This window comes from Pseudorca crassidens, chromosome 18 (genome assembly GCF_039906515.1).
Source record: "Pseudorca crassidens isolate mPseCra1 chromosome 18, mPseCra1.hap1, whole genome shotgun sequence".
Classification (NCBI taxonomy): Eukaryota; Metazoa; Chordata; class Mammalia; order Artiodactyla; family Delphinidae; genus Pseudorca; species Pseudorca crassidens.
Window position 1 is genome coordinate 35,534,130 of NC_090313.1, and position 14,107 is coordinate 35,548,236.

Consider the following 14,107-nt stretch of genomic DNA (forward strand, 5'->3'; position numbering starts at 1 on the left):
TGAACATTTCTAGTAAATAAAGGAACACCATTTGGGGGGACCTTGTCTTTGTGCTACAAAGTCCATGTTTAACTTTTTAAAATTATTTAATATGATTTTCCTTTTGTATGAAACATGAAACTTGACAGGTTTCAGAACTAATTATCCCATTATTGTAGGACTATGGGAATTACTCTTTGATTTTCAAAAGAGAAAGTTAGATTTTTGTTTTCTTAATTAAAATTAATGATAATGTAGAGAATTTTAAAAAAAGAACTTAGAAAATTATGTTAGAGTAGGAGAAATCTATAGTTCATGTAGAGTTACCCCCTTTATTTTATAAATGAGCACCTACAATTTGTAGCACGTAGTGGTTTATTAGTAAATGGCAGAGTACGACAAGACCCTAGAGCATCTAACCCGCCTTCCTTGTCATTTTAGATGTGAGGTATTCATTTCCTTCATGAGTAGACCAGGAGATTGTGTTTCTAAAAGCAATGATAGACACTGGGGAAGACCAAGAAGTTTAAACACTGGGACCACAGAATAGCAGATTCAGAATGCACTGAGAACCCTTTCTTTCAGCTCTTCTCCATTTTCACAAGACACTACAATGATGGTATCAAAGTGTTTAAGTATATAAGCCCACAACAATCAAGAGGTTTCAACATAGTTTTGAAAGACGGAAGACAAGTGGAAGAGTGTGAAACTGAAGCAGTAGAACAGAGGAAAAGCATCACCTAGAATATGCACGGGGACCACCTGAAACTGAGGAGGATTCTGACCCCACCTGCAGAAGTAGCCCCATGTGTGGGAAGCAGTCAGCCTTGCGAGCAGGCTGCGGACGTGCCAGGCATGCCGCCGCTGCTCGAAGGGACTGTCCCTACTTGTTCCCCTCCTTGTTCCATTCCATGAGAGATAAATCACCAGGGCCCAGAGATCAGAAAGAATGTAAAATGAGACAAGCAAAGCTGTCTCCCCGCCTGCACGTGCAGGTTATTTTTGATGATTGTGGGTTTATCGGTTTTCTCCCAGGGAAGTTAACCCTGAGCCGAGACAGTCTTTATATGATGTAAACCACTGTCTGGCAACCTTCCTTTTTCTAGTCTATATAATCTGCCACTGTAGCACAATAAAATTTGCCTTGCAACCGTCAGTTGTGTAAGGTCGGATCTTAACAAACGGCACGGCGAAACAGAGGAAAGCTTCAAGTGAGCTTTATTAGGGAGCGCTCCCGGGCGAGGTTCACTGGTCCGAGAGAAAGGGGGCCAGAGAAGTCGCGCCCAGGCAAGGGTTGGGCAAGATTTTATAGGGGAAGAAGGGAAAGGGGTGTGGTGAATCTGGGAGGGCGCAGGGTATTCCTTATTTGGTGGTCTTTTCGGGTATCCTGGGGGACCGTTAGTCCTGCCCCTCGAAAGGCGGTAAAGCTGGGCTGGGTTCAAAGTCCCCAGGTCAGTTCCTGGAACTGGGTGGTCCGGAATGTCTCCAGGGCAGTTTCTGGAACTGGGTGGTCCAGAGGATGCAACCTGTGAATCTGATTGTGTTCCCCTGCCTCGGGCCAGTTGGCCTTACAAGTTGTCTTGGTCCTTCTGACCCCATTCGTCGGTGCTATGTCAGTTCCTTACCCCTTCCCTTCTGACCCTGGGTGGTGAGAGCCTCTTTTTCCGTGTGGTCCTCGGCAAGTGGCGCCCGAACAGGGACCTGAAGCGTGAAGGCAATTAAAAGAAAAAGAAAGTGCAGGTAAGAGAACGCTTATGCAAAATATGTGTGGCCACGAGTAAAAGTGAAACTAATAGAGGCATAAGGCAATAGTCAGAAGTAAAATAGGATGGGACAAAAGGTCTCAAAGGAGCGTGAATTATTTGCTCAGGTTTTACTTTCGATGCTTAAAGCTCGGGGTAATAAAGTTTCTACCTCACAGTTAACTGAGTTTTTGCAGCATATCCGTGATGTATCTCCCTGGTTTCCCGATGGCGGCTCTGTTGACATAGAAATCTGGCAGAAAGTTGGAGAAGATTTTAAAAATTATTCTGAGTCTCAAGGGCCTACTCATACTCCTGTTGTTATTTAGTTTGTGGAATCTGATCAAAGAATGTTTAGATTCTTCTCATGATAGTGTTGATTTGAATGTAAAGTCAGAAAAACAAAAGCCTTCTTCAGAAGATAAAACTGCCTTAATGGCTTCTACACCGTCACTTCCTAAATCTAGGGAACTGATTAATTTTAACATATCAGATGAAGAGGAACATTTCGATTTAACAGATGAGGCTTTTAAACACGGAAGAGAAAAAATATCTCGAGGGTGATTTTCTAATGGCTATGATAGATAAGTCAGTGAAAAAGCTGCAGGTTAATAAGGACTGTCTTCCTCAAAAATCTACATCTGTAAAAATGCTCAGTCCCTTGCAGCGCGCTGTACAAGGAGCAATAAAACGAGGAGAAGATCCTATTTTCTGTTGTTCTGTCATAGAAAGACCTGATCCTAATAATCCTCAACAAGCTATTAGGGAGCATTGGGCTCTTCCTTTTAAAGTTTTGAAAGATTTAAAATCTGCCTGTGCTCGATATGGGCCCACTGCTCCTTGTACTACTGCTATGGTTGACAGGAGAAGCTATTCCCCCCGCTGATTGGAAGTCTATTGCACGAGCTGGTTTAGATGGTGGAGATTATTTAATATGGAAGTCTAATTTTTATGAACGGGCTGCTGAACAAGCAGAAAAGAATGCTACCCATAATATTCCAGTTGATTATCATATGCTGCTTGGGGAAGGACAATATATTTCTGTACAAGATCAATTAACTTATCCCTTTGTTGCTTATCCTCAAATACATCATTTGGCATTACAAGCCTGGAGGAAATTACCTTATACACACACAACTGAGGATCTTTCAAAAATTAGACAGAGACCTGATGAACCATATGCTGATTTTGTAGATAGATTGTCACTGGCGGTGGGGGAGACTCATTTTGGATGGACCCACCGGTACAATTGTAGTTAAGCAACTTGCTTTTGAAAACGCTACTAATGCATGTCAGGCTGCGATTCGACCTTGGAGAAAACGGGGAACACTGGAGGGCTATATTCGCCTTTGTGCGGACATTGGGCCTGCTTATATACAGGGTGCTGCTATGGCTGCAGCATTAACTAAAGTGGGGTTTAAAATCAAAAGAAAACAAAGACTTGTTTTAAATGCAGAAAGGCAGGTCATTTTGCTAGAGAATGTAGATCTTTTAATTCTAACCCTAGTCCTTCCTTCCCTGTTCAAAAACCTCCAGATGGTCGGAAGATCCCTGGTGTATGCCCTAGATGCAATAGGGGAAAACATTGGGCACAAGATTGTTGCTCAGTGGCCAACAAGGATGGGACACCACTGTCGGGAAACTCCTCCAGGGGCCTTCCCCAGCCCCAACAAACAATAGGGCCGATGTCTGGGTATCCTCCTCAAATGATCAATCAGACATTAACCAAAAACAGAAACATACAATATCCTCGCTCTCCAGAGCAACACCAGGAAGCGCAGGACTGGACCTCAGTACCTCCGCCCGATATGTATTAACTCCTGAAATGGGTCCTCAGGCCCTCTCTACGGACATCTATGTTCCTTTACCCAAGGGTTGGATGGGACTATTATTGGGAAGAAGTAGTGTCACTATGAAAGGTTTAACTATTAGGCCAGGAGTCACAGATTCTGACTACGAAGGAGAAATAAAAGTCATGGCACAAACTACTGAAAATATAATAACTATTTTTCCTGGCGATAAAATTGCACAACTGCTACTTTTGCCCTTTGTACATCATGGACAAATTTTACAACATCAAAAGAGAGGAACAAAGGCTTTTGGATCATCTAATGCTGCCTACTGGATTCAGAAGATAGAGAAAGAACGTCCAGAAATGAAATGAACCATTAATGGAAAGGTTTTTTCAGGTTTGTTAGACACTGGAGCTGATGTCTCTGTTACGACGCAGATGCACTGGCCTAAACGTTGGCCCATTAGTCCTACTATTACACAACTTCAAGGAATAGGACAAAGTTCTTCTCCTGTGCAAAGTAGTCAGTTATTATTATGGCAAGATAGTGAGGGCCATTCAGGATACTTCCAGCCTTATGTTTTGCCTGGGCTGCCTTTAAACCCCTGGGGCCGAGATATATTAAAAGAAATGGGAGTACTGCTTTATAGTCCAAATTCTCAAGTCTCTAATAGGATGTTGGATCAAGGATTTCTTCCCACAAAAGGGCTGGGAACAAATCAACAAGGAACTGTCTATCCTATTGATGTGAAAATAAAAAATGATAGACAAGGTTTGGGTTTTTCTTAGGGACCTTGGATTCTCCTCCACTCACAGCTGATCCAATTACTTGGCTGACTGATGACCCTGTATGGGTGGACCAATGGCCCCTCACAAAGGAGAAATTAGAAGCTGCAGAACAATTAGTACTGGAACAATTAGGGCATTTAGAAATATCCAATAGCCCTTGGAATACTCCTATTTTTATTACCAAGCAAAAGTCTGGAAAATATAGGTTATTACAGGATCTAAGAGCTGTCGATAAAACTATGCTAATAATGGGAGCTCTTCAACCAGGCCTACCCTCTCCAGCAGCCATAGCACACAATTACCATCTTTTAGTTATAGATTTAAAAGATTGTTTTTTCACTATTCCTTTGTTTCCTGAAGATAGAAAACATTTTGCTTTTAGCTTGCCTTCCTTAAATTTTAAGGAACCCATGAGGAGATTTCAATGGAAAGTATTGCCTCAGGGCACGGCAAATAGTCCTACATTTTGCCAAAAATAGGTGGCTCAGGCCTTGACTCCTGTGAGAAAAAGGTTTCCAACGTTATACTTCATACATTATATGGATGATATACTTTTAGCCACTGATAATATTTCTTTATTAGAGACTGCTTTTCAATTTTTACAACAATCCTTACGATCATTTGGCTTGGTCACTGCCTCAGAAAAAGTTCAAAGACAATCTCCATTTTTATATTTGTGAAAATATATTGATAACACTACTATTAGGCCTCAAGAACTGCAAATTCGAGTTGATCATTTAAAAACATGAAATGATTTTCAAAAATTACTTGGAGATATTAATTGGCTAAGGCCTTCCTTAAAACTTACTACTGCTCAATTACAGCCTCTGTTGGATATTCTTAAAGGCAATTCAGACCCTTTGTCATTACGCTCCATGACTCCAGAGGGTTTCCAAGCATTACAAATAGTTAATAGAGCTATCAGCTCTGCGCGGTTAACTCGAATACATACTCACCTGCCAATTTCTTTAATTGTTTGTCCAACACCTCATGTACCTACAGCTGTTTTGTGACAAACTGCTGGGATTATTGAATGGATTCATATGAAAACTACACCCTCTAAAGTTATTAACCCTTATTATGAACTTATTAGTAAGTTAATAATGCAAGGTAGAACTAGATGCTTACAACTTATAGGAATAGAACCTTCTCAAATTATTATCCCTTATTCAGTTAGTCAACAAAATTGGCTTTTTCAACATAGTAACGAATGGGGTCTTGCTCTTGCAGGATTTCCAGGAAACCTAGGATGTCATTATCCTGCTGATAAGATAATTCAATTTAGTAAAAATAATCTTTACATTTTTCCTTCTATAATCCAACGGCACCCTATTCCACATGTACCTTTGGTTTTTACAGACGGGTCCTACTAAGGAATGGCTATTGTACTCATGGATGACGGGACAAAATTGATTGAACAAACTTCACTGACTTCAGCTCAGCGTGTTGAACTATATGCTGTTATTATGGTTTTTGAGCATTTTCCTTCTGTGTCTCTTAATCTGTTTTCTGATAGTAAATACCGCATTGATCTATTACTTCTTTTGGAAACTGCTACCATAGGACATACTAATGACCCTGAATTATCATCCTCTTTTCGTTTGCTTCAACAGCTTATTCAGGGCTTCCCTGGTGGCGCAGTGGTTGAGAGTCCGCCTGCCGATGCAGGGGTACACGGGTTCGTGCCCCGGTCCGGGAAGATCCCACATGCCGCGGAGTGGCTGGGCCCGTGAGCCATGGCCGCTGAGCCTGCGCGTCCGGAGCCTGTGCTCCGCAACGGGAGAGGCCACAACAGTGAGAGGCCCGCGTACCGCAAAACAAAAAAACAAAACAAAACAAAAAACAAACAAAGAAACCCAGTTTATTCGTTCCCGCGATGGTCCTGTTGCAGCTCTACATATCCGTGCTCATTCTAACTTGCCTGGTCCATTTGACTAAACTTAATGCGACTGCAGATGTTTTAACTCGATCTAAACGTGATCTTTATCCTGTACATTTTCCTCCCAAGAATAGAGTTGAAGTTACTCCTCCTCCTCAATCTCTTTTCCCTAAAGCAGGACATATCCCAATTTACCGTACTCCTCCTTTCCGTTCGTCACGCTATCAAGAATGGCTAATGTATTGCATTTGCTACTTGCGTACTGTAAATAAACATGGTTTATATCCAGGACACCCTTGCGTTATGGTGAGTTATGATCAAACTCCTTTACAAGCAGCACAACACTCCCATGCTGTACATCATCAATCAGCTACCACCTTACACAAACAATTTTCCCTTACTCGTGAGGCTGCCCGACAAATTGTTAAGCAATGCCCACAATGTTTACCTCATTTTCCCACTCCACATTATGGTGTCAATCCTCGTGGATTATTACCTAGTCATTTATGGCAAATGGATGTTACTCACATCCCCTCTTTTGGGAAGTTGCAATTTGTTCATGTCACTATTAACACTTATTCTGGCTTCCTTTGTGCTACCGCACAAACAGGAGAAGCTACTAAACATGTTATCACTCTTTTATTACACTGTTTTGCTTTCACGAATCTTCCCAAAATTATTAAAACAGATAACGGGCCCACTTACACTAGTGCTGCTTTTGCAACATTTTGTGATTCATTACAAATTACCCATATTACAGGCATCCCATATAACCCTCAAGGACAAGGTATTATAGAACGTGCAATAGATCTTGAAAACTATTGAAAAAATAAAAAAGGGGGAATTATACAGAACAACACCACATAAGCTTATAAATCATGCTTTGTTTATTTTAAATTTTCGCACTGTTGATAAATTTGGCCGGTCTGCAGGGGAGAGGTTGATGGCTGAGCCAAGATTGGCCTCTCAATCTCCGGAGGTCCTCTGGAAAGATCTGTTAACCAGCACTTGACATGGTCCTGATCCTGTGTTGATTTGGGGCCGCAGTCACGTGTATGTCTTTCCCAGATCAGCGCCTGGACCTCGCTGGCTTCCTGAGCACTTAGTCAAGCAAATAGATGGCTCGCCACAGCTCACAACAAGTTCAGAATTTGAAGAAGCTCTGCATCTCTCCCGAAAATTTGACACTGTTGATTCAGAAAAAGAAGAAGAAGGAGATCAGATGGCAGTATTAAAATTGAGGATACATTTAGCTTGTCATGCAAAGTATACATGGATTTGTGTTACTCCTTATAAGTATGATGACTCTATTTGGGAATGAGAAAAAGTAAAAATGCACCTGCTGAGTGTTTGGTCAGATAATAATATTAGTCTTGATCTTAAGAAATTAAATGCTGAAATTCAGGATATGCAAAATGCACATCTTGATGATATTTCGCCAGAAGATGTAATTCAAACATTACTGGATCATTTAAAGTAGTTACACCCTCAGTCTTGGATTACTGGAAGGTTGTCAGGTTTTATTACCCTGGCCATAATTTGCCTATTATTGATAATAATCTTCTCATGTCTGTTTCATATCCTCATGCAACAATATACTACTCTCGGCACTAAGCTTCATGGAATAATTTTGCAGCAAAAATTAAAAAATAAAAAAGGGGGACCTGTGGGAAGCAGTCAGCCATGAAAGCAGGCTGTGGACGTGCCAGGCATGCCACCGCTCGCTGCTCGAAGGGACTGTCCCTACTTGTTCCCCTCCTTGTTCCATTCCATGAGAGATAAATCACCAGGGCCCAGAGATCAGAAAGAATGTAAACTGAGATAAGCAAAGCTGTCTCCCCCCTGCACGTGCAGGTTATTTTTGATGATTCTGGCTTTATGGGTTTTCTCCCAGGGAAGTTAACCCTGAGCCGAGACAGTCTTTACATAATGTAAACCACCGTCTGGCAACCTTCCCTTTTCTAGTCTATATAATCTGCAACTGTAGCGCAATAAAATTTGCCTTGCAACCATCAGTTGTCTTGGTCCTTCTGACCCCATTCGTCGGTGCTACTTCAGTTCCTTACCCCTTCCCTTCTGACCCTGGGCGGTGAAATCCTCTTTCTCCGGCTGGTCCGCGGCAGAAAGCCAATGAGGCAAGAGTAGGCTTGGAGTATCCAAGGAGCAGAAAGGATGTCAGTGTGTGGAAAACAGAGCGAGCAAAGTGGAGAGGAGAAGGAAACAGTCAGAGAGTAAACGGAGGCCCAGATTTCTAGGGCTATGGAGGCACTTTGAGGACTTTGCATTTCTGTGAAGAAGCCATTGAAGAGATTTGAGTGACATGATCTGACTTATGTTTTAACAAGACCTCTCTGGATGCCAGGTTGATTAGAGACTATAGAAGAGTAAGCACAAGCCCCAGAAGACCAATAGTTGATTCAAAGAAGTGATTACCCAAACATGGTCCCCCTCGTCAGTGAGGACGCAGAGCAGGGATCGGCAAATACTGGCCACAAATCAAATCAGGCTCTCAGCCTGGATCTGTGGGACTGTGAGCTAATAATGGTTCTCACGTTTAGAAAGCTTGTTGAAGAAGAAAGAGGAGGAGAAGCTACAGAAACTGTATATGGCCCACAAAGCCTAAGATATTTAAAATCCAGAAAATGCTTTCCAACACCTGATGTAAAGCATGTGGCTCATAGGAGGTCCTCAACAAAATCTGGAAGAGGAATACATGAGTCAGTTAGTTCCTGAAAACACTATAGGTGTCAAGAAACATTTCACCCTTAACCTGCATAAATGATGCCATTTCCATTGAGCTATTGAAAAATATATTCTGGCTTTCAAAACAATAAACCAGAGGGCACTTTGTCACATAGGCAAGGTCATAAACAACTGTCAAGTGAAGTTGAAATAGCAACAAATCAAATAATAATAAAAAACATTTTTATAGATTTTTAAACCTTACAAAGCATTTTCATGTTCATTATCTAATTTAATCCTCAAATCAACACCATGAGATAGTTATTATTTTCCCATTAGAAATGACCACATATTGAATCCTTAGTGATTGCTCAAGAAAAGCTGAAATCTTGAGTGTTACATCTATTAATGCCAAGGTTGGGTTTTTTCCCATGGGAACATTGGATGCTAAAATCCACAGGGATTTTCAGCTCAAGATGGCAGACTAGGAAATATATTTACTTTCTGTTTCTCCTGAAACCATATCTAAATAAAACTGTAGAAATACCAAAATTAATCAACCAATAAAAGCCAAGACATTTTGGAAGTCATCAACCACAGAAAGATTTCAACACATTTCGAGAAGGCAAACAATGAAATGGAGGAGCCATGAATAAAATAATGAAGAAAAAAAGACTGATCCTAAGTAAGGTCTGCACAAAGCCAGTCAGCTTTTGCTGAGCTCTGGTTATAGTAAAGGGCAGAGGAAAGAAGAGGGGCTGAAAACAAGGAGACAAAAGTCATTTTAGGAAAAACAGTTCATTTCATGAGCCCCAGGGAACACTCAGCCTGCTGCCATACTAACTCATGAATTACAATGGATTGTTGGTAAGCAAGACAAGAAAACAGGGAAGAAACAAAAGAAACAAAAATCAAGACATTGTTTCTTACTGACCTCTTCTCAAATGAGATCGAGGAAGTATGGTTCAATGCCACAGCTGTAAATCATTTCTGCTCTTGGAGAGGTTAGAAAAGGCTTATAATATTTACCCTTTTTTTTCAGACAGAATTTAGGTCTGAGCAAAAGCTTTTGTGTCCTCCAACCCCAAAGTTTCTTGGGGATGGAAGTCCAAATTTGCTGTGACATACCATAAAAAGAATCTCATGAGCAGAGGGTCAAACTAATTTTGGAATATATGAATTATGCCCAGTGTTATTTTCAATAGGTTTTAGAAAAAATATATTTATATATGTATATACATACATATATATATATATATATATATATACATTTTTACTGATCTATATGATTCTGGCTTCTGAAACTTCTACATGTCACATGCGTGATACATAACACACAATGTCAGCCCCAGGAGAGAGAAAACACTCCAATGAAGCAAGCCAAAGAAACAAGTTTTAAACAAGGTCAAGTGATGTGTAGACCAGGATTGTTCAATTCTTTCCTGTCATGCTGAAGCTTCCAGCTCCTGAATAACAACACATGCTTCCCTCGTCCTAGACACCCAAGAGTACGTCTCCTCTCTTGGGCATATGAATCTCTAGAGTTACATATGTGTAGTAAAGTGTGGACCCAGCTGGCATACTCACAATGACCAAATTGTGTTGATCGTACTTTACACCAATACATCGCTCCACGCTGAAGTTGCAATAAATGATATATTTGCTTTCTAGACATGAATGAGACGCCTTACTGGATATACTCCAGGAAGGCCAGAGAAGCTGGCTTCTAATCCATACCGAACAATTCACTGGTGAATTTCTTTCAGGATAGCCCATGATTTATCTAGAATATAATCTTTACATATATGGATCCTTCAAACTAGAGAAAGGGAAAATCCAGGCTTCAAGCCTCAATTGGAAATATGGAATGGTGCCATGCTGACAACTGGTGGTCCCTGACCTGTATCTTCTGAGATTAGAACCCAGTGTCGTGGATGACCAATTCATGCGTTGAACAAAAGAAGACCTCCTACAGGGCAGTGTAGCTGTTCATTGCAGGTATGGCACTTAGGGCTAAGTACCATAAGGACTACAAGAAAAAAAGAAAAACAAGTAACACATGAAGCATGTATGATAAGGAGGCACCACAGTCCAGAGCACGAGCTCTGGAATCACACAGGCTTTGTTCGAATCCCGGCTAAGCCACTACCAACCGTATACCCTGAAGGACAGGCCTAGGTTTAAATGTTGTTTTACCAAATTTCAAAAAAGAAGTGAAGAAAGAACCTATCGGCCAGGAAGGGACATCGTGGGGTGCAGCATCCAGTCGGATCAGGGCTCTGCATCTCCTGCTCAGAAACCTTCGCCACCTGGCTCATGGTGATGCTGGCAGCTGAGCAGCCCTGGAGAAGGCGATCCTGTCTCCAGGCCTCGCAGAGAAGCTGGGGAGGTTCCCGGAGGAGGTGGCCCACACTCTGGCAAGCTCTGGCTGCCTCCTGCCCTCAGCTCTGAGCAAGCTCTGGCCTCTGGGCCCCGTGGTGGGGAAGGCCTGGCCGATACATACGCAGGGCTGAGGGGTCTGCAGAGCTGGTGCCCAGGCAGGGTGAGCTCTGGAGGAGGAGGCTTCCACAGTCCCCAACAGTCACCGCATGGTGGCCCGTCTGGTGACAAACACCTGCCACGCACAGCGAGAAGTCCCAGCCACTAGAAAGTCCAGAAGGGGCCCCACCCTTTGCCTTTGGGCCGGGGTTTCGCCACCAGCTGGGCTTGCATGTGCCCCCTGCCTCACCCCCTGCCCCGCCCACACTTTCTCTGTGACACGTACAATGGACATGTATAAGAGCCAGGCTGAGCCGTCCAGTGACCAGTGCGTGCCTGACCTTGAGAGGAGCTAGAGGCTAGGAAGAAGCTCTCCCACTTTCACTCTCTGCTCTCAGATCAGGCAGGCAGTACCTCTGATACGGAAGCTATGGACACCATACTTCCTTCCCAGGCTGTCATCTTCCATTCTGCTCCTGTTTTCCCCAGCACCCCATTTACGGCTTTGGCGGGCATCGGTGCTTCAGCAGGCAGCACCTCAGACCCCGAACCTATGGACACCACACCTCCTTCCCAGGCTGTCATCTTCTATTCTGCTCCTGTTTTCCCCAGCACCCCATTTACGGCTTTGGCGGGCATCGGTGCTTCTGCAGGCAGCACGTCTGACCCCGAACCTATGGACACCACACCTCCTTCCCAGGCTGTCATCTTCTATTCTGCTCCTGTTTTCTCCAGCACCCCATTTACGGCTTTTGCGGGCATCGGTGCCTCAGCAGTCAGCACCTCAGACCCCGAACCTATGGACACCACACCTCCTTCCCAGGCTGTCATCTTCCGTCCTGTTCCTGTTTTCCCCAGCACCCCATTTATGGCTTAGGCTGGCACCGGTGCTTCAGCAGGCAGCACCTCTGACACCAAAGCTATGGACACCACACCTCCTTCCCAGGCTGTCATTTTCCAGTCTGCCCTGTCTCCAAGTAGAACCACTACCCATTTCACACCACTGTTCCAAGTTCTGGGAACACACCACCCAGTGGTAGCAATGCCTCAGGCCATGCCTTGACTCATTCACCTGCAACGTCGGCCAACAGATAGACCAACACTTCAAAGTTGACAGAAAGTTGGGTAAGTTATACGCTTGGAATTTCATTTATTATTATTAACAAGCACAACTGTAGTGCTTTGACTATAACAAGTACTATTCTAAGGGCTTACCAAATATTAACTCACCTATTCCTCATAATGGCAACCCTATAGGTAGGGAATATTCACAATATTCACTTTTTTTGGGGAAACTGAGGCCCAGAGACGTTGAATAGCTTGCCTAATGCCACACAGTAAGTAGGTGGCAAAAACCCAGGATTAAAACCAGACCATCTAGACTTTCATCACTTTGCTGTGTCACCTTATTATAAGTTGTGGTTAGGGAAGGGACTAAATTGACAAGACTCTGAACTAAAAGGAGAAGGGAGAAATGAGAAAATGAGTGATCCTAGAAACTAGAGAAGAGTTAGGCTCAGAAATTTCTGGTGATGAGACCCGGAAGAACAAGAACTTGGTTGGAATATTAACTTGGGGTAGTATCTGAATCCACTGAGAAATGGTTTTGTTTTCTGTAAAATTTAGAAAGGCCAGTTGGATGAAGATTAATGAAGAAAAAAGTAGAAAGGAAAAGAAAAAGGTGCCTTAAGTGAGACATAACCGCTTCCCTCTAAGTACTAGGGGTGGGGTCCTGTGGGAAAGGATGGAGCTCTCTCTACCAGGTTTGTCACCAGGATGAACAAGGAGAAACATGGCAACCATTGTACTGGTTTTGATGATCTCTCAAAACCAAGGCTTCAGTTTCCAAGAACGACCTATGGTAGCATAACCACTGTGTGTCACACATGCCACTAAGTGTGTTTCCAGTCACACATTTTAATTGGAGAAATAGTTCCTATGAGGTACGCATTAGTTCCCTATGGCTGCTGTAACAAATTACTACAAATGTGCTTGCTTCAAACAAAACACACTTATTTTCTTATGGTTCTGGAAGACAGACGTCCAAAACCAGTTTCCCTGGGCTGAAACCAGGAGTTGACAGGGCCATCCATCCTCCTTCTAGAGGCTCTAAGCGAGAATCTGTTTCCTTGCCAGCATTCCTTGACTTCTGGCCACATCAACCCAACCCCAACTTTATCATCACATTCTCTTTGGAGTAAAAATTCCCTCTGCCTCTCTCTTACGAGAATACCAGTGGTTATATTTGGGCCCGTCCAGGTAGTCCAGGAGAATCTCCCCATCTCAGAACCCTTACTTTCATCCCATTGGCAAAGTCCCTTCTGCCAGTTAAGGTGACATTCACAGGTTCTGGAGAGTAGAATGTGGACATTTGGGGGCAATGGTATTATTCAGTCTACTACAAGGTAGATACTATTATCTTTCTCAGATGCAGGAAATGACGTTTAGGGAAGTAGTTTGTCTCAGGTCTACAATTTCCAGAGTAGAGATTTAAATTCTGCCACTGAGACTTTAGGACACACCCTAAACAACTTTAATCTGTGTCCTTAACTACTGCATAATCCTTGGTTAAGAGTCACACTTAGGTATCAAGACCCAATTGAATACAACACAAGTACTGTCTCCTCTTTCACTATGTTTGTCTGGTGTATTGATGAATCTTGCCCAGAGCAGAAGAGTTCAGAAAATTGTTATGCAGGTTTACGAAGAGAAAGCACTGACCGTTTGACATGCACGGACTAACGAATGGCTTTTTAAAATAAAATA